Raw genomic sequence first — 20,402 nt, forward strand, 5'->3', positions numbered from 1 at the left:
GTGGAGCCAGGATTCCACCCTGGAGATCCTGCAGCTTTTCTATACAATTCAGTGGAAATTCCACTCATAGAGCAGCAACAAGATCAAGCCATTATTCAATGACTAAAAGAACCAAAGGTAGAAGACCAAGAAAAAGCACAACTATCTGGGGACTGAATTAAATTTTATTAGAGAATATTTAGAAAAAATAAACGATACAGAAAATTTGAAGCGTTAGTTATTGGTCATTGGGGGTAACATACAGAGTATGGGGGTATGTTGGTGTTTTGGGGCTGGGCAGCACACATAGTATATACAGACTGCAATGTCCCCAGTGAGGGGTGGGTAACCGGTGGGCGGGATCAGGAAACAGTCAATAAGCGGTGAGGGTCTATCACCCATACGGGAGGTAGAGACAGTCATGGGTATAAGTGAGTGGGCTGGGTAATGGGGATGGGGTGACCCTCACGTGGCGGGATTCAGCCAGGTTTGGTGGGTTCAGGGCTCAGGGGATAAAGTCCAGCAGGGGGTGTGTGTGGGTGCACGAGGTCTCAGGGAAAACTTTCATTTCTGTTCTGATGTTGTGTAAAAACAGATAATTTTGATCAGATGTAGCCCATTTGGGGCAGATTCTGCACTTTTTAAACAGGCAAAATTTCTATTTTTTTTAAAGACTCCCATTGATTTCAGTGGGAGCCTGAGGTTTCTTAAAGTTATGCTCTAGTTCAACTAGGAATTAATTCAGGGAAGTCCTATGGCCTGGGTTAAGCAGGAGGACAGACTAGATGATCACATTGGTTGTTCCCTTTTTTGCTTTATAATCTATGAACCCTAAGACATTAGCAAAACTTCCCTTGACTTCAATAGGATGTTTACCATTGTAAGGAATACAGACTCATGGCTAGATCCACAAAGAGGATTTCAGCTCAAAGTTGCAACAACTAACTTTAGGCCTCCTGCTGCTCAGTGGAATTCACAGTCCTGAGTTAGGTTTCCTATATAATGCATGGCAAATGTTGGACACCTAAGAATGGGATTCACAAAAACCAGCACATCAAGCTAAGCAGCACAAAATATCCAGGAGATGGCTTAGGCCCTGCTCCTGGAAGGGAGATAGGCACCTAACTCAAGGCCAGAGGGAGGTATCCATATTCACTTGGGATTCACAGTCATGAACCCTCTCCTAGAATTAGGGTCCTAAAACAGGTCAGCCCTTTCTCAAGAAAATCCCAGGAAGAAGAGGTGCCGGTCCCACCTCCGCTATAATCCTGGTTCAAATCCCCATTCTGCTTCATTTGGAGCCGGATCTTGAACTAGATCTCCCACTCCTGGGTGAATGCCCTAAACACTGGGCTATAGGGTGTTCTGGGATGGGTCTTTCTCAGTCTCTCATATTGATGATGTTCCACTTTGTATAATTACTTAAACATTCATTGGGCCCGAAACAGAGTGAGTGACTCTATAGTGACCACTATAGCTGAGTGGATCCAGGTTCCAGACCCTACTCCAGTGACTAATTAAGAACTTTATACAAACACCTCAGCTCTCTGTCTAGTTGTCAAGCTGCTTCCTCCTCCACGGTGCCTGGGCATCAGCAAGGGAAGCATTGAGAGCAGAGGACAGAGTCTTCATTCTCTCAGGTCTTGCTAGGGTGACCAGATAGCACGTATGAAAAATCAGGACAGGGGTGGGGGGTAATTGGCACCTCTATAAGACAAAGCCCCAAATATCGGGACTGTCCCTATAAAATCGGAACATCTGGTCACCCTAGGTCTTGCATCCAGGATCACAACTGTCACTGGCATTCAGAAGGAGCAATTTCAGAAAGTGCTATGAGGGAGCATGCTCAGTGCAGATAGAATCTTCAATGAATTTAGCTTACAAATTCTAACAAGTCTTTACTGAATATGTGCAAACTGAGATGTTCATAACTTGGTCAGATTTGGGTAAATTTTCACAAGGATGGCAAAAGGCATATCCCTGTGACCTGGGTGACTCCCTTGCCAAATTTCAAGTCCTTGCTCCAAAGCATGAAGGCACTAGAGTGTCTCAACAAAATGGTTGTAAGATTTTTTTTTAACAAGGGCAAAACAATATATTCTTTCCCACTCTTGTTCTGAGAAATAGCTTAACAGTTTCTGATGACATTTTCCCAAAAATGCAGCTTGACAAGGAAAATTTCAGCCCAAATCGTTAAAGTTTGGCAAAGTTATAAGCAAATGAAAAGGTTATCTTATAACTCAGCGTCAGGCCACCTTTACTAAGGAGATAGAAATAGCTAGGTCTATAATCAGAAATTAATGATAACAAAAATATAGATTTTATCAATTTATCCAATCTCCAAAATGAAACACCCGATTTTGGAAAAAATACATTGAAAATTAAACAATTGCATTATTAATAGATTGCAGCTAATAGCTTACTTTTTTCAACCACCTTATATATTCATCCGAGCAACATTTTGTATCTGATTTCCAAATACATATTATAAAATCTTTCATTTAACATACAAATGAATGTAATTAACTTTGGAATCAAAGAAAAGGAAAACTATTTAACAGAACACTGCATATATTTATATGCAGTTTCAAAATTCCTCAAAATTACACATACTCAGAAAAAAAGATTTGTTTAATAGAATATATATTATAGGATTTTCATGTCTGATAAGATCCACATTGGGATTTATTTGCTATTGTTTCAGGAGCAGATTTCTAACCGAAGATTTCTTTTTGATGGGTTAAGGCTGCTTTACTCACAGGCAAATAACTGTTTTAAGCAATATTTTTAAATTATGACATTGATCTTCCCAAAGCTAAATTGCTTTGATAGCAAAATTAGCACAATGTTTGTGATTTGTATTGTTCTGAAAATCTGTTTTTAATATTATGGGTTCATCTGAGTCATGGAGCAACATTATCAATCTATCTGTGCAGCCACCTCTAAAGCTTTTTATATGAATGAAACATTTTATCTATTCTAGCTGGTCATTCACCTATAGGAATGTGCTTTTTATGAGCTTAAATCAAGTATCCAAAACAAAATGGCATTCCAACATTCAATGTACCAGTATTTCAGAAAGGTCTGTGTTACCTCTTTGAAGAAAAAAGGAAGAAAATATATGGGATTTACACTTCTCTAAGAACTATTTAGATAATCTGAGTACCACTGCCATCTGCAGAACTTCTTTCTTACAGAGTTTTACTGTGTGATGCATCTCCTTAGAGTGGATATAAAGATGTTATAAAAATAAAATAATGTAGTTGTGCTTGGCACTACCAGAAGAATCACCTTTAGCCATCATCAACAATTTAATAACCAAGCCTTGTTAACTTGTCTTTCCTTCTTACACCTACAACTGCTTTTGTTAGTATGTTGACATTTCATGAGTAGGGTTCAATCCTGCAAAGTGCTGAGCACTCTGATTCCAATCAGAGCATGTAAGTATGTGCTTAACTTTAAGCACATGAGCAAACCTATTAAAGTTAATGGGATTCATGTTCCTAAAGTTAAGCACATATTTAAGTGCTTTACTGGATCAGGACCAGAATGAACAGCACCTTGTAGCATCAAACTACCAGTGAGGACCATACACAAAATAATCTATAAAGAACCCACCTCCTATAAAAATCAACTGCAGCAAATAAAGGCAAAGCCAAAATGCATGAATAAATATCTGTTGCTCTCTTTCTGTTATTGCTCACAAAGCTGACAGTAGCACTTACAATAAATTCTCTTAATAAGTTTCCATAAAATTACAATTTATTTTAAAGATCATCATTTGTAATTCTATTCTCATAAGACCATTAAACATATGGGTCTTTTTAATTTTAAAAGACCTGCTAACAGTTCTCACAAAAGAATTTATTCAGGACCTTGACCTTAAATTGATACAATTGCACAACTTAATCAGAATTAAAAATGAGTCAGACTACTGTCCAATAGTATCAAGGGGGTCAACTTAGCCATACAGCAGCCTATGCAACAGATGCAAAGAGACTCCATTAGCACAACTGCCTGTGATATCTTGACACTGAATTAAATGTTTATGCTGAAATGTTTTCTTTCAGATGTTTTTATGTGTCTCCTGCATAATGGAAAGTGCTGAAAAATAGTCTAAAAATCTCTTTCAATTCCATTGTAGTTTTTAATTTTGATGTACTACACACTTTGCTAGATTATTTTATTTTTCTTTAACTTTAAGACTAACTGGAGTAGTTTGAGCACCTGTCCCTTACAGAGGTTTTGGTATCATTCATATTTGCACACATTTTTATGGAACTGGAAAGTTGTGAGAATTAGAGAGAGTTCCCAACTTCAGAACCACACTTCCCTAAATCTGGAGCGTCTTCAGGTCTGGAAGTTCTGGTGTGAGACAATCTCTAGTAATAATTTATCAATGGATTGTTTCAATTTCAAGTAGCATTCCTAAAATTCGTAGGTTGTTTAATGCATCTAGTTCCTTTAAAAATTAAATAACGGAATTGAAGGAGCAAATAGAGAAACACTGCAGCTTCTATTTTTGTACCTACCTATAAAGTAATATTCACACTTTCCAAGTTTGTGAATATCCACTCTTGTAGCTTAGCACGTTTTGTTAAGTGCATAAGACTGCAAAGGTCCCCAACAGCTCTGGTATGTGCATTTAAGGAACCTAAAGTAAAGTACATTCCGCGCCAGATTCTGATCTCATTTACAGCAGTGTACATTTTGAATCACTCCAATGACTTTAACAGACTTGTTCTGGATTTACGCCAGCATAAATGAGATCAGAGTCTTGCCCTCTGACATTTATATAGATTAAAGAAAAAAATAATTTCCTGCGTAAAAAGGGCCAGATCTTCAGCTGGTGTAATTTGGCATAACTTCATTGAAGTCAATGGAGCTATGGTAATTTACATCAGATGAGGGTCTGGCCCAGAATATATAAAAATTTTCAGAGCCAGTTTTTTAATTCATTTAAAACTATTATGTTAGGTGGGCTATTGATGCTTGGAATTAATGCGCAAGTTGTTAATCTCTCTAGACCTGGGTTTAAAATTAGACAAAGCAATAATTAGTTTGGCACCATCATTCCACTACCCAGAGGGTAATAATATAGGTCATAAAATACCAGAGACTGGCACTACTTTTCATACAAAAAAAAAATAAAGAATCAGTACTGGAAAGGACTATAGAATTTTAAAAAATTAGTTGTCATTGGCTGGCATAAAGTTTTGTGACATATTGTGCCACCTCACAGGAAACTGAGGTTTATATGAGTCCTTAAGTCTCTCAGTTCCCAGGAATAGAGGTTATTCTTTTCAGGAATACTTGATTTAAAGAAGTCTATATTCCATCTATACTATGCTTTTTTTTCTGTAATATACGTTGGATTTATCACCAAGGCTAAAGTTATGAAAATGGTTTTATTTTGTACTGTTTCCAATACTTTTTGCCCATATATTTATGTCCTTCTTAACATATATGAATGATGCACTGTAAACAGTTTATAAACATATGGAAGTATAGCACTGTAGTATATGTATCTTGATTTGTTTTCATGACAAATGACTACTGGCAACATGAATAATTCAAATTCAGAAATGATGAAAATATAGAGGAATTGCATTTGGATATTTCTTCCTGTCCTGTCAATCATTTTTGCCAGGTTTCTGTTTAAACATAATGAAAATTAAGAAGTCATCAAGTCTGAGAACTAGTCTTGTGTATCAGAAATGCTTGCTTATGTTTGTACTGTTTAAATACTGCTGATGTTTAACGCACTGTATTCATTTGGTATTCGGTATTCTCATATATACCAACTCATTAAATTAGGGAAACAATATTGTTAGTATGTGATTGTAAATATATTTTTCATATAGTAGGACTGTGTTTAAATTGTGTACAGAGCAGTATACTATACACACAAATGTGTATGTGTATCTATACAGGTACATAGCTAAAATATGTGTGCATATGTGTATCATATACGTATATGTATACAATTAAAGAGTGCATATTCCATGTTATAGATGCATATATTCATAAATCATTTAAAGTTAAGCTTTTCATGTGATGTGAGGCACTGATACAAACTTGCTAATGATAATTATAGAACTGATGCTGATTTAGTCATTTCAAGAAAGCCATGGAGGCATAATTAGTGTCTGAATGGCCTCAATATTGCATTATTAGGAGGCTAGGGTGAAACTTGAAATGAGAACATCAAGGCTGATAAGAGAAAAGAAAACATGAAATACATACATAATTCATTCTGAGATATTATAAAGGTTTGTAACCAGAAACAATAATTTGCAGAAAGCATCTCATGTACTGGAGCCAACTGCAATCATCTGGTCAACCTGTTTAAGATCAAATAATATTCTCAGCTATTCTCAGTAGTATCTTTGTAATAAAGTACCAGCAAACAGACACTGTTTGCTTCTGGTCACTTTTAAAGAATGTTCAGTTTATCAGTGGGGACTTTAATCTCAAGCTTCATAGAGTACAAAAAGAATATTGATCCCACTGTGTTGTCCTTTAGGCCACAAGGCATGCACATTTCTACGTTCATTTGTCAGAAGACAAAAAATAAATTTTGCCTTTTGAAAATACCAAATGACATCTTTTAAAACAGAATAATTTTCCATCACTTTTTTCTTCCTTTTATCCCTGACTCATTTACTCTCTCTGATAATGCTTTTCTTCTACCATACTTCCAGTGGTGAAGAACATCTATGCAGAATTCCTTGCTCTGGACCCCTGCCAAGCCAGCCATTATCTAGTGACCTGCTGCGCTGGCTGAATGGAGCAATATCAGTCATGAGTCCCCTTTTTGGTTCTCTTGCTTAATAGGAGGCAGCAGATATGAAGAACGACTCTACCCAGGTTAGGTAAAGAAATGTGCTATGATTGCAGTCATTATTCTTGATTAGATCAGGTCTACAGCTAAAGAATTGGACCAAACTTATTCTCTGTGTATCATGCACCTGAAATTTATAGTTCTATTTATACAAATTATGTATGCATATAGGCCAGTGATTTATTAGTAATTATTATTTCTTACTTTAAAAAATAAAATGTTTACCCAGGTTGCAGTGATCAAAAGTTGTTACCACCTCAAAAGTGACCGATGAGTCTTGTCTCTGTCCAATTTCCAAGGGACAAGTATCTGCATCCAGTTTACATTATTTGCACCATTTTGGGCATTCTCAGGAGAAAGGTCAAGGAGTTACTGGAGACTTAACTGATCCTTCATTATCCAATGGTCCTTCAAGTCAGGGGTGAGGTACACCGAAGAAGCACTTGGATAGACTAATAGACAGTGACCCTCCACACCCAACAAGACAAGACAAAGACCTTGAATTGGCACCAGAAGTGGACTGAGAGCCAGTGGAGGGATCTTAGCACAGGTAGGATGTGCTCACAGTGGCCTAGTATTCTCTGTGATCTGAATCCCTTTGTATCTATATTTAGCCCCAGTGACTGCAGTAATTCAGTCTAGAGGTGACAAATCCATGGATCACTGTGGTCAGGTCTGTGACAGTGTACCCCATAAGGCTTTATGGGGAGGGGGTGCTTATAAATGTATGTATGACATAACTGGAATATGTTTTGTGCTGCCTGTGCCATGTAACATATCTCCGTAAGGGTTGTGATCTACTATATCTATTCATCCTATTTGTACGTATATATCATTTTCTACTCGAGCTTAAGAATATGGGCTGTATGCTTGCCTGATTTCTAAGTAAGCTTTGTGAGGCATTTGGTCAGCCTCTTTAGGAAGGAATTTGCCAGGTTAAGTACCTGATCAGGAGACACTTAGGGCACAATGCATCTTGGAATGCTCCAATCCACATGAGAAGTCTTCCTGGAGACATGCAAGATGCCATGTGGACAATGCAAAGACTGAGTCATGCAGGGGCATGTGACTTGCCCAGGTGACTCCAAAACTCCATCTTGGAGCTGGGCTTTGCAGAGGAGGGAGGTCTCCACCCACAAGAGAGAGTCTACTTAAACCTGTGGGAGACCCCTCCATTTGGTCTTCAGCTGGCTAAAGAAGGAGCCTCTCCACCCCCCCCAGGATACTTGAAGGAGACTGAAACAAAGGACAGTAACTACAGGGGGTGTGAGTGATTGCTGGACCCAGGCTAAAAGGAGATTAGCCTGTAAAAGGGAGCATTCTGGAACTGGTGAGGAAATTATCTGTATTCAGTTTGTTTAGGCATAGATCTGCGCATTTTGTTTTATTTTGCTTGTGACTTACTTTGTTCTGTCTGTTACTACTTTGAACCACTTAAATCCTACTGTCTGTATTTAATAAAATCACTTTCTATTTAGTAATTTACTCAGAGTATGTATTAATACCTGGGGGAGCAAACAACTGTGCATATCTCTCTATCAGTGTTATAGAGGGCGAACAATTTATGAGTTTGCCCTGCATAAGCTTTATGCAGGGCAAAACGGATTTATTTGGGTTTAGACCCCATTGGGAGTTGGGCATCTGAGTGCTAAAGACAAGCGCACTACTGCGAGCTGTTTTCAGGTAAACTTGCAGCTTTGGGACAGGAGATTCAGACCCTGGATCTGTGTGTGGAGCCAAACAGGAGTGTCTGGCTCAGCAAGACAGGGTGCTGGAGTCCTGAGCTGGCAGGGAAAACAGAAGCAGGGGTAGTCTTTGCACATCGGGTGGCAGCTCCCAAGGGGGTTTCTGTGATCCAACCCGTCACAGTGGCGTAGTCGGCAGGATCTGTGCACAGCTGATTGCTTTGAGATACTGGTAGTGATTTTAAGTGAGTTTTAAGTGTGGTGGCTGGAGAACAGACAAAGTGGTTACTGGTTTGTTATTTTCTGTTTGCTTATTTCGGGCAAGGGAAGTAGGGACAGAAAAGGAAACTCTATTAACTAAGAATCCCCTGAGCTGAGTGCATCTCAGTTTCAGTGAACTGCAGAGGGGTTGTGGCCCAGCACAAGAAAGCAAGACAATGAGTACCAGTGATCTCAATTCCAGTGAACTGCAGAGTGGTTGTAGCCCAGCACGAGAAAGCAGGACAATGAGTACCAGTGACGCTGCTATTAAACTAAAGCTGGCCAGGTTGGAAGCAAAAGAGAGAGAAAGTGAACATAAGAGACGGCTGGAACTAAGACAATTAGAAATTAGTGCCATGGAGGCAGAACATGCAAGGGAAGAGGCTGCCCACAAGAGAGCTATGGAGGTCGAGGCAGCGAGGGCGGAGGCAGAGGCAGCGAGAGTGGAGGCAGAGGCAGCGAGGGAGGCAGTGAGGGCGGCAGCGAGAGTGGAGGCAGAGGCAGCGAGAGAGGCAGCGAGGGCGAAGGCAGAGGCAGCGAGGGCGGAGGCAGAGGCAGCTGCCCACGAGAGGGCTATGGAGGCCCAGAGGGAGGCCCGGAAGCATGAGCTGGCTGTTATGGAGTCAAAGAGACTAAACCCTCCCCCTGCTGGCCCCACTTCCCCAAAAATCCACAAATGGGAGCGGCTATGTCCACAGTATGATGAGTCCAGCGATATCGCCGAATATTTCATTACCTTTGAGAGACTGTGCACCCTCCATGCCATCCCTGAAGATCAGAAGATGACCACATTGATAGCAAAATTGACTGGCAGAGCTCTGGACATATTCAATAAGATGCCTATTGATGATGCTTCAAACTATGGTAAATTTAAGGAACTGGTTTTGAAACAGTTTCAGGTTACACCTGAAACCTACAGGGTTAAATTCAGGAGCCTTAAGAGGGGATCTGGATTAAGTAATGTGGCTTATGCCAATGAAATGAGAGATTTGGTAGACAAATGGGTGCGGGGGAGAGGCATTACCAGCTTTGAAGGGATGTGTGATCTAGTTACTCAGGAACATTTCCTGAATATGTGCAGTGATGAGGTAAAACAGTATTTGTGGGACAAAAAGGTAAATGCAGTGGGTGAATTAGCTGAGTATGCTGACTCTTATGAACAAGCCCAAGCTGCAATCAAACACAAACCACTGGCAGAAGGGTATAAGGTTGTGGGAAAGCAGAATCACCGTTTTACCCCTGGGTCTGGGAAAAAGGAGGCTGGGCGGTCACCTCCCCATTCCCCTGGTACTCGACCCAAATTTCCTGTGCAAGCGGGGGAGCCCAAGAGGTGCTATCATTGTAAGTCCACTGAGCACCTGAGGAATAAGTGTCCCTTACTGAGTGAAGCTGCGGCTTCTCAGAGCCCGGCTGTGGCCTCTTTCCACACAGGATTTGTAAAGCTTGCTTCCACACAACCCAGCAAGGAGCATATGCATGCTGTTAAATTGAATGGTCAAATGCTTCTTGGATTAAGGGACACGGGTGCTGAGATTTCTGTGGTCAGGAGGGACCTAATCCAGGAGAAGGATCTGTTGCCAGGTAAAATGGCAGAATTAGAGCTGGTCGGGGGTTACAAAGTCCTTGCACCTTTAGCTAAAGTACACATGCAAACTCGGGATTTGCAGGCTGAGCTGACTGTTGCAACGGTGGCACACAATTTTGCACCATTTCTACTGGGGAATGATTTCTTTAGTGTGGCAGAATCTGTTCCAGGGTTGGTTAGCAGTGAGAAGGAATCTTGTGCCAAAAGCCCCAGAGGGGGGGGCGAAGTCACACAGACTGCTGGGGGAATAGGAGGGTGTCTCTTAGATTCCTCTGCAGCAGTAAAGGATGCAGCTTCGGGGGCAGGGCTGATTGTAGCCGGTTCCTGTAGCTCTGGGGCTCAAGGGAAGTTCCAGAGGGAGGAGCTGGGTTCCTGTAGCTCTGGGGCTCAAGGGAAGTTCCAGAGGGAGGAGCTGGATGAAGCCAGCTCCTGTCCCCTAATCATCTCCCCGGGGGAGGGGGATGTACCACCTTGTAGCAAGGAGGCCACCACAGCTGCTGACTGCCAGGAAGTGGCAGGTCAGCAGGGGGCCGGGCCTGCCCTGGGGTGCACAGAGGTGTGTGTCCCAAAGGTGGAAGTTGGGGTCCTGGGGACCACTGTGGTGGGAACAGGCCCCAAGGACTCTAAAGCGGAGTGCCAGCCCAACCCGAGTGGAAGGGGAGGGATTTTGCGGGCCAGTGAAAGGTCTGTTGTAGCTGGTAGCTGTGAGTCCACTGCTGGGGCAGGATCACCTTCCCTTTCAGGGGACACAAGAGTGTCGGACCCAGCGGGGAGCCCAAAGAGGGAAGCCCAAATGGAAGGTCAGGGGGGGCCAGAGAGTCCACCCACCTTTTGTGGGGAGGGGCTTTCCCAGGAGGAGGGTGAAAAGTCTGCATTTGAAATGCCAGCCCCCTCTCCTGTGGATCAGGTTTTAAGGGAAACCTGGGGGTCAGGTCTCCAGGATGAGGGGGTCTATCCAGCTGACCCATTGGGAACAGAAAGTGGGGTGCCCAAAGGGGTCCAGAGCACCCCAGGGAAAGCTGCTGTTCTTGCTACACTTGCAAGAGAGAAACCTCTCTCTCCAAGACAGGGGGGGGGAAATCTCTTCATGGGAGGAACTTCACAAGGGAGGGGGGCCCAGCCCAGAGAAACTCCAAAGGGAGGGGCCGAGGACAAGTATGGTTGTAGTGCACCCATTCCTGGCCAAAGACCCAAGCACATGCCCGAACTAGAAGTCTTCCCCAAAGAGGCAGAGGAATCTGCATCAGAGGGTCTACCAGAGGGCACAGAGAACTGGGAAAATGCAATAGATGCTAAACAAGTCAAATTGAGTGAACGGAGCCTGTCCACTGTAGATTTGCGGTTAACCTTGTGTCTTTTGCTTATTCACCTATGGGTTAAAACAAAAGAATTCACACTAGTGGTAAACCCTTTAAAGAGGTGGAACATATCTGATTTGTGGAATAAGCTGTTATACATGCTGGGGATGGTAACAGAACAGCCCCACCAGCATGTTACTTTACAGCCCATACCCGTAAAAAGCAGCAAAAGCATAACAGGCCTATGCTGCTGTGTACAAGGGGCAACTGAGGCACACCGCCTCATGGCTTTGGTGGCTAAATGCCAAGATACCTCCACGTTAACGAGTATTGCTGCCTGCATTCTGTTAGCAATACTACATCCCTACCTGTTTGCAAGCATCTGGGGACCAGGAACCCCAAAACGGGCTAGAACCCCCAGGAGTGACACCATATGGTTTCAAGGTACTGAAAGGAAGTGTGACCAGAAACAAACAGAAACTTTACAGGTACTGCCTCCGCCATGGACAGTGTCCAAGTCTCTGGCAGTAAGTTCAGGGGGAGGGTGTGACAGTGTACCCCATAAGGCTTTATGGGGAGGGGGTGCTTATAAATGTATGTATGACATAACTGGAATATGTTTTGTGCTGCCTGTGCCATGTAACATATCTCCGTAAGGGTTGTGATCTACTATATCTATTCATCCTATTTGTACGTATATATCATTTTCTACTCGAGCTTAAGAATATGGGCTGTATGCTTGCCTGATTTCTAAGTAAGCTTTGTGAGGCATTTGGTCAGCCTCTTTAGGAAGGAATTTGCCAGGTTAAGTACCTGATCAGGAGACACTTAGGGCACAATGCATCTTGGAATGCTCCAATCCACATGAGAAGTCTTCCTGGAGACATGCAAGATGCCATGTGGACAATGCAAAGACTGAGTCATGCAGGGGCATGTGACTTGCCCAGGTGACTCCAAAACTCCATCTTGGAGCTGGGCTTTGCAGAGGAGGGAGGTCTCCACCCACAAGAGAGAGTCTACTTAAACCTGTGGGAGACCCCTCCATTTGGTCTTCAGCTGGCTAAAGAAGGAGCCTCTCCACCCCCCCCAGGATACTTGAAGGAGACTGAAACAAAGGACAGTAACTACAGGGGGTGTGAGTGATTGCTGGACCCAGGCTAAAAGGAGATTAGCCTGTAAAAGGGAGCATTCTGGAACTGGTGAGGAAATTATCTGTATTCAGTTTGTTTAGGCATAGATCTGCGCATTTTGTTTTATTTTGCTTGTGACTTACTTTGTTCTGTCTGTTACTACTTTGAACCACTTAAATCCTACTGTCTGTATTTAATAAAATCACTTTCTATTTAGTAATTTACTCAGAGTATGTATTAATACCTGGGGGAGCAAACAACTGTGCATATCTCTCTATCAGTGTTATAGAGGGCGAACAATTTATGAGTTTGCCCTGCATAAGCTTTATGCAGGGCAAAACGGATTTATTTGGGTTTAGACCCCATTGGGAGTTGGGCATCTGAGTGCTAAAGACAAGCGCACTACTGCGAGCTGTTTTCAGGTAAACTTGCAGCTTTGGGACAGGAGATTCAGACCCTGGATCTGTGTGTGGAGCCAAACAGGAGTGTCTGGCTCAGCAAGACAGGGTGCTGGAGTCCTGAGCTGGCAGGGAAAACAGAAGCAGGGGTAGTCTTTGCACATCGGGTGGCAGCTCCCAAGGGGGTTTCTGTGATCCAACCCGTCACAAGGTCCTTCTCCCGGATGAAGTTCTCTAGCTAATTAAAGGTGAAAGAAGGCACTTTTGCAACACTTTGATGAGTTGGGACAAATGCCTTTGCTGGAAGGGGAGATCAATGTGCCAGTTATTTTTTCGGAGTATTTTCCTTTCCCAAACAGCACCATTTCAGTCTTGCTCAGGTTGAGCCAGCTGCTCTTCCTCCAGAAGAAGACTCTTGTAGGTGTTGCGTCATTTTTTGACATTTTTCATTTTATATCTATGGGGAAAATGAGATTATAGAACTGGGTATCATCAGCTTATTGTGGCATCTCATCACCAGTTCTGTCCATCAACTGCAGCTGTGTTGTGTCAGCTGATCAAAAGTATCCTGTGATGGATTATATCAAAAGCTGCAAGGAATTTGAGTAATAGGAGTACTGAGATGACCCCTACACATTTCCATGAAGACATTTCCTTTAAGCCATGGGGAAATCCCGATGACTTGTAGTACCAAGATTTTTATTCCTTCTGTTTATATCACATCATCTTCCTCTATAATCATTTCATGACTTTGTTTAATATCCTCATTTGTCTCTATCTTCATGAAAAGGTAAATTCAACAATATTGTGACTGCACTCAGCTAGTTAGATAACTAAATGCTAGTGGTCAGAGTCCTCACTTGCATTTATTGCATTTAACTGCTTTGCGATAATTTCCTCATCCTTAAAAATACGCAACACCATAGATAAAATCAGGCAAAAGTGATAAACAGCACACAGTGTATTGGTGACCACAATTTGTTGTGCTTCTAAATAATTAATTAACAAAACTGTGCCTATAAAAGTAGAGGCCAGGTTGAGACCATTTTAATAATCTGGCCCTTACTGTCACTTTTAGACTGGAAAAAATAATAATTTTCCAGGATTTTCATCATAATCATATTTCCAATCAGCTGAAGCAGCCTCTATACGCTTAGACATAAGAGGACAAATGGATCCCTATGCAGAAGTCCCCAAACTGCGGGGCATGCCCCCCTAGGGGGGCATGGCACATGGAGGAACATTTGGGGGATTGGGGAGGCCAGGTCAGCCCCCAAAGGGGATGGGAAGGGAGCGCCATCCAGCCCCGCTCTTCTCTCACCTCTGTTCTGCCCCTGCCCCCAGCCATGCACTCGGCCCTGCTCCCAGCCTCAGCCCCCCGACCACAGCCTGGCTGCGGCTCCACACCCGGCCCAGGTTCTGGCCCCACTCCCAGACTCGACCCCTGGCTGTGTCCCCAGACCCACCGTGGCTCCATTCCTGGCCCCAAACCCACCCCCAGCTGTGACCCCAGCCTCGACTCCGCTCCGGGCCAGACAGGGGTGGGGGTGCGTGACCCTTATGTACACTTACCCTTTGTTACCCCTTAGGATTTAATTCAGTCAAAATAGTGACATGAGATCTCTTGAGACTGGGTAATGATCATTAGGGTTTACTAGCACAGGTCATACACCTTGCTATGGTAACATAACTTTCTGTAAATTCAGGCAAAATCTGGGGTTTTATTATATTATTATTATTATTTCTTCATCCCCATTAAGAACCTATGACTTGGCTATTCATTCTCACAAACTGCCTGGAACAAACATGTCAAACTTTGGGATACAAAATTCCCTCATGCATGTTCTACACTAGGTGTCAACAGATGTGAACTCTAGTAATCAAATGTGTGTTCATGGGCCTAATTTGGTAGCTCTTGCCTCAAGAGGATCTTGCAGGGTGAAAAAGAATCACTTGCTTTGCAGGCTATCTTTATAAACCTACTGCACTTGGCAACTGTCTCCTGTCGAAACTGTGATGTTACCTTGAGTGGGCACAATGCCACTCTAGCAGATGGGCATGCGTGTAGGCATGCCAGAGAACTAGGATGTGCATCGAGTTTGACTGCCATGGCTCAAACACCTATCCATTTATAATGACTGCCTACAAAGAGCTTGAGGATTCAGGGGCTATGTAACTGATTCTCTAGCTCTTATTGGCATTAACTCTGACATTCTTAAAATACTTCTGAGGCAGAAGGGGAGGGGATGTCAGGAGGGAGAGGGGGATGCAAATCAGGACTAGTGCTGTATGTGTTAAAAGAGCATGGATGGGAAAAATATAGGGAAAGTATGCGGGGATGTACACAAATATGATTGTAACTGGGGTGAGTTTTCCTACTTAATACAGTAGTTCAGCAGAATGTGGAAACCCAATTCATGACCTTTCATGCTGCAGAAGTGGGCATATACTGCAATTTCTTCTGAATAGAACTCCCTATGTTTCAGAATGTTATACAGGTTTTTACTTCTGCCTTGCAATTTTATTGACATTTTTCTTCTACTTTTCATTTTGTGCAATAGTTTAAATTCTACAGTAAGTCATTTAAGTTTGCTCAAGAGAGGCTGCAATGCTGCTCCCAGGCACATTGCAATGATTGAAACCACAAGTGAACACTTTGTATATTGTTAAAAATCTTACATTCTAGTACAAAACACATAACTGAGCTTTCAGATAGTGCACTGCAGTTAAATGCATTTGCCCAGGGGCACAAAATCAAAATAGTTATTTGTATTAGGATAAAGCTGCAATAGCTATGGATGGATATACATAATAATTACTCCTGCCTGCTTTAAAAAGTAACATACAACTTTTCAATCCTTTGTAGAATACACAAAAAGTATGTTCATGCAAGAGAATTTAACATGTATCTAAACTATGAGCTTAAATTTTGGTGACTTAACTATTTAGAATTAGGAAAGATAATGAGCCAGATCCTACACTGGTTGTATCTCAGCACGGCTCCATTGAAATCAATTTACAACTGCAGAGGATCTGGTCCAAAATAATTTGTTTTTTTTTTAAAGTTCTTAAAGGGTTTGAAATACACTTTTAGGGCCAAACCGTGCTCACACTCAATTCAATATGAGTTTGACATGGGCTTCAATGAGGTAGGAATTTGGCACCTGGCCATTTAGTACCCCCAGGAAATTTGGTAATAATATTTTTATATCAAAAACTGCACACACAAAAATTGCATATATGTTGTAGTAAGACAAGTTGGTTTAAATGAACTCGACATCACATATCCATTTACTGTCTAGTTTGATATATTAGTTGTCTTTTTACCACTAAGACTCCCCTGAGGAAATCATAACAACAAGAAAACAGATGAAAAAGTGTTTAAATGTGCCCAATTCACTCATACAATGTCAACACTGAATTTTTATGTGTCAGTCTGTTTAGATGACACCAAGAAATTCTAGTAACCCCATTTGTTCTTTATCATGGAGTTATCTTCCTACCAGTTAACATTTTTCTTCAGCACGGTACATGTATGTTATAGATATGTGTATGGTAAATTACCTGTGCCTTGAACCAACTCTGAAAATGCCTACACAACACACCATAAGACACACCATATGCCTACATGACACACAGTCTCAAAAATCCTTAATTACGCAACGTATCGATATTGTTAGTCTTGTAAGCTGATTTTGGCACACTACATTCCTGCTTCCTCCCCCCATGCCCAAAATCAGTATTTTATTGTGAAGTCACCAATACATTCATGCTCCAGAACTGTAACTTCCAGGTGAGATAGCAAAGGGCATGACCACATGACTTCAGCTACAAGGTCATGCCATCACAGATGTTATTTGTTCGAACTCCATGCCTACCAAGATGCAGGAGTGTGCATATAATGAAAGACTATGCTTTCAGGGATCATTTCTCTAGTTGGTGACTAGAGAAGGGTGGCTGTGAAAAGCTGATCTTGCTAACCACAATGAGGAGTTGTAGTGTTTCCTTCTGAGCATGAAAATAGTAAGATGCAGGAGTGTGCATATAATGTGACTTTGTGTCTTTTATCTGGATCAATATATCTCTGAAGCAAACTACAAACAATCTACAGATACTAGAGCCACTTTAGAAACTATGCCCATGACCAGACATAAAAGAACTCCCCAATATCTAGAGATATTTACATTTCAACTGTAAGATGGCAAGTACCCTGCAATGAGCACTGAAGGTCCAGACCCTGAAGATCAGAATCTTTCTGAAGTTGACTCAATGACCTCTACCTTTCAAAAGATCTCCAAGCCATAGCTACAGGTAATGCTGAAATGAATACTACTCAGTTTGACTAATTGTTAATTTGAAAAAATAGAGAGGGCAAAATATCCCATAGTGAATAATTCTGCAATGACAGGGAGATAGGCTGGATGATTTAATAGGTATTTTCCAACTTTATTTTTTATGATCCCATGATTATGAGCTTTATGCAGTAGTATGGTACATGATTCTTGCATTTTGGGGAAAGTAGCATGGATAACAAAACATCTACATTACCTGTGGGTTGTCTGTATTTCCACATTAGGAGTTACCCATATTTCACCATAGATTCTGAAGATATAATTAGTGTTCATTTTCTTGGTTTCTACTACTTTCTTGGACAGCTACTATCAATGCCTTTGGTAATTTCAGCTAGCAATGAGGAACATCCTTCAAACAAGATGTTTCTCACTGGAAAGGTCAAGAATATTTTATTGATTTAGATATATTTCAAAATGCACTCTTTTTGGTACTTCATGGAGAACTTTGCAACCTGTTATCCTTTATGACATTTTTGCTTATGTACACTATCATGTTTCTATATTTCTTGTCCTCTACTTTTTCTTAGTAGAGGAACTAGTATGACAAACAGTCTCATGCCCCTAATACTTAGTCCTCATATTAGGTCAAAATTTTCTATTTGTGGGATCACACTTGGATTCTGTGAGGATGACTGTAATGTTACAGAGGGTGAGGCTCTGTTGATTTAACTGAGATATTAGGAATAGATGAATTCTTCAGTGGGATTGTCTGGAAAACAAAATTTCTGTTTCATGAAAAATTTCAAGGTTTTGAAATTTGTTTTCATCCCATTGAATGACAAAACTGAGACCTTTCAAATTTTTTGGCAAAAAGTATGAACAAGAGAGAAACTCCCGCCCTACTATAGACAACATCAAGGTGAGCAGGGAATTCACATGGGATGTGGGATACCCAAGTTCAAGTCCCTGCTCTGAATCCCACATCCCAGCTAAGTGCCCTAACCACTGAGCTATTGGCTACACTGGGGGGTGACTTTCTCTTGACCAGAAATTCCACTCTGCACACCTAATGAATGTTTTGTTGAGACCAATATGAAACCAATATGCTTCTGTGGGGAGAAAAATGGTTTTAGCATTTTCCAACAAAAAACATTTTTTAAAAAATTCCTAACCTGCCCTACTCTTTGGGAACCAAGATCCTGTTTTCAGGTAGGTGTTCCTTGTAATAAATAATGACAAAGGAGAGAAAAACAGAAACTACATGATAGGAGTGGAGTTGGTTCTAATAGGAGTAACGTCAAAGTTCCCCCATGGAGGAATTAGTTATTGCTATACCAGTGGTTCTCAAACTTTTGCACTGGTGACCCCTTTCACATCACAAGCCTCTGAGTGCGACCCCCATTATAAATTAAAAACACTTTTAAATATATTTAACACCATTATAAATGCTAGAGGCAAAGCAGGGTTTGGGCTGGAGGCTGACAGCTCACAATCCCCGATGTAATAACCTTGCGACCCCCTGAGAGGTCCCAACCCCAGTTTGAGAACCACCGCTCTATACAGAGAGTTCCAAAAGAACAATAGACACATAAAACATATTTTCTTCATCAATATAGTTGCAAGCAGAGGCATTTATGTTTGGGAGTTGATTTTTAACTAGACAATGTAGAACAGATAAAGAAAATACAAGGTAGCCCATAATTTGAACCCATGTCTACAGATGTGGATTCAAATTGTGTTTTATATCACCAGGAGTATGAGTTTGGTTATTTCAGCCTAATCCCTATTTGTCCCTATCAGAAAACCAAATCGCATAGCACAGCATATTTAACAGACTGTACTCAACAGATGCCCAGGACTGGAATAGCATGTGGTACTAAGGTCAGGACTGAGATTCATTGGCAGAGATGTGTGGGAAATTTGCACAGCATCTGCCTGCATTATGCCTTTTATAAAGCAGTGATATTAGTCCCTTGCTTTTGTTAACATCAAATTCACTCAGAAATGTGCCTTTGAAGAGTGGATAAGTGTTAACTTGCTACTTGCAAACCCTGTAAATATGCTGTTGGTAATTCAGGAAATCATTTACTGGTTTAGAAAAGTGAGATGATATCTGAGAAAGGATGAGAAGGAGAGAATTTCTTCATATTGGGCTAAATCCTGAGATACTACCTCAGTTCCAGTTACTGGAGTAAGGAATTAGGATTTAGCCCAAAGTGAAATGTTGCCTCCCAGCTCCTCCTTTATTTATTTAATATGTCTGCAATTAGTTAGCTGCAACTTTAGTATTACATTTTTGTCTGTGACTTAAAACCCCTGGATATAGTCTGCTTTCTGTGAGCTGCCTGTATGATTTGAAGGGAGGACTGGGATAGAGAATAAATTAAAATAGAATAAAATATAAATCACCTCTTTTGATTTGTGTATCATTTTCTAATGACTTATGCATACAGTGGTCTTTACTGGCTGAACTTCTCAGCTCAACAACAGACAATTCCTTCACCTTCCATTAAGCCAACCCCAGCATTCTCTTTTCAGCACAGTTAAATTAAAATTTGTTTTGTTACAATTCACACCAGGACTGTACAATCTCACAATATTGTACAATGATGCTAGGTATATGGACAGTTCAGAATGTGGTGCTTTTTCCATCTGAGCACAAATGCAGCTCTCTTGCCCCAAGGGATTGAGTTCTGAGTCCTAGGACGGGGATAGAATAGAGTTGGTGATGGAGTACTCACTCCAAATTAGAAGTTGGGTTGACCAGATTACTCGTTACAGTGGATCTGGAATTGTGGAGGCTGACACACAGTGAAATCACCAAGTGCTATGTAAATGACAATTCTTCTGGACTCGGCTCAGAATGTCATGACTTTCATAACCGTGGGACTGTCCCAGGTGGTCATAGATTCTACTCACCAGGCTGGATA

The 20,402-nt window shown here is 41.4% G+C and overlaps 1 pseudogene; it reads left to right on the top strand.

Annotated features, from left to right (window-relative positions):
* Positions 1 to 17,085: 17,085 nt before the first annotated feature.
* Positions 17,086 to 17,232, top strand: LOC112061811 (small nucleolar RNA U3; annotated as a pseudogene).
* The last annotated feature ends 3,170 nt before the right edge of the window (positions 17,233 to 20,402 follow it).

The sequence above is a fragment of the Chrysemys picta genome, chromosome 11 (assembly GCF_011386835.1).
Source record: "Chrysemys picta bellii isolate R12L10 chromosome 11, ASM1138683v2, whole genome shotgun sequence".
Lineage (NCBI taxonomy): Eukaryota > Metazoa > Chordata > Testudines > Emydidae > Chrysemys > Chrysemys picta.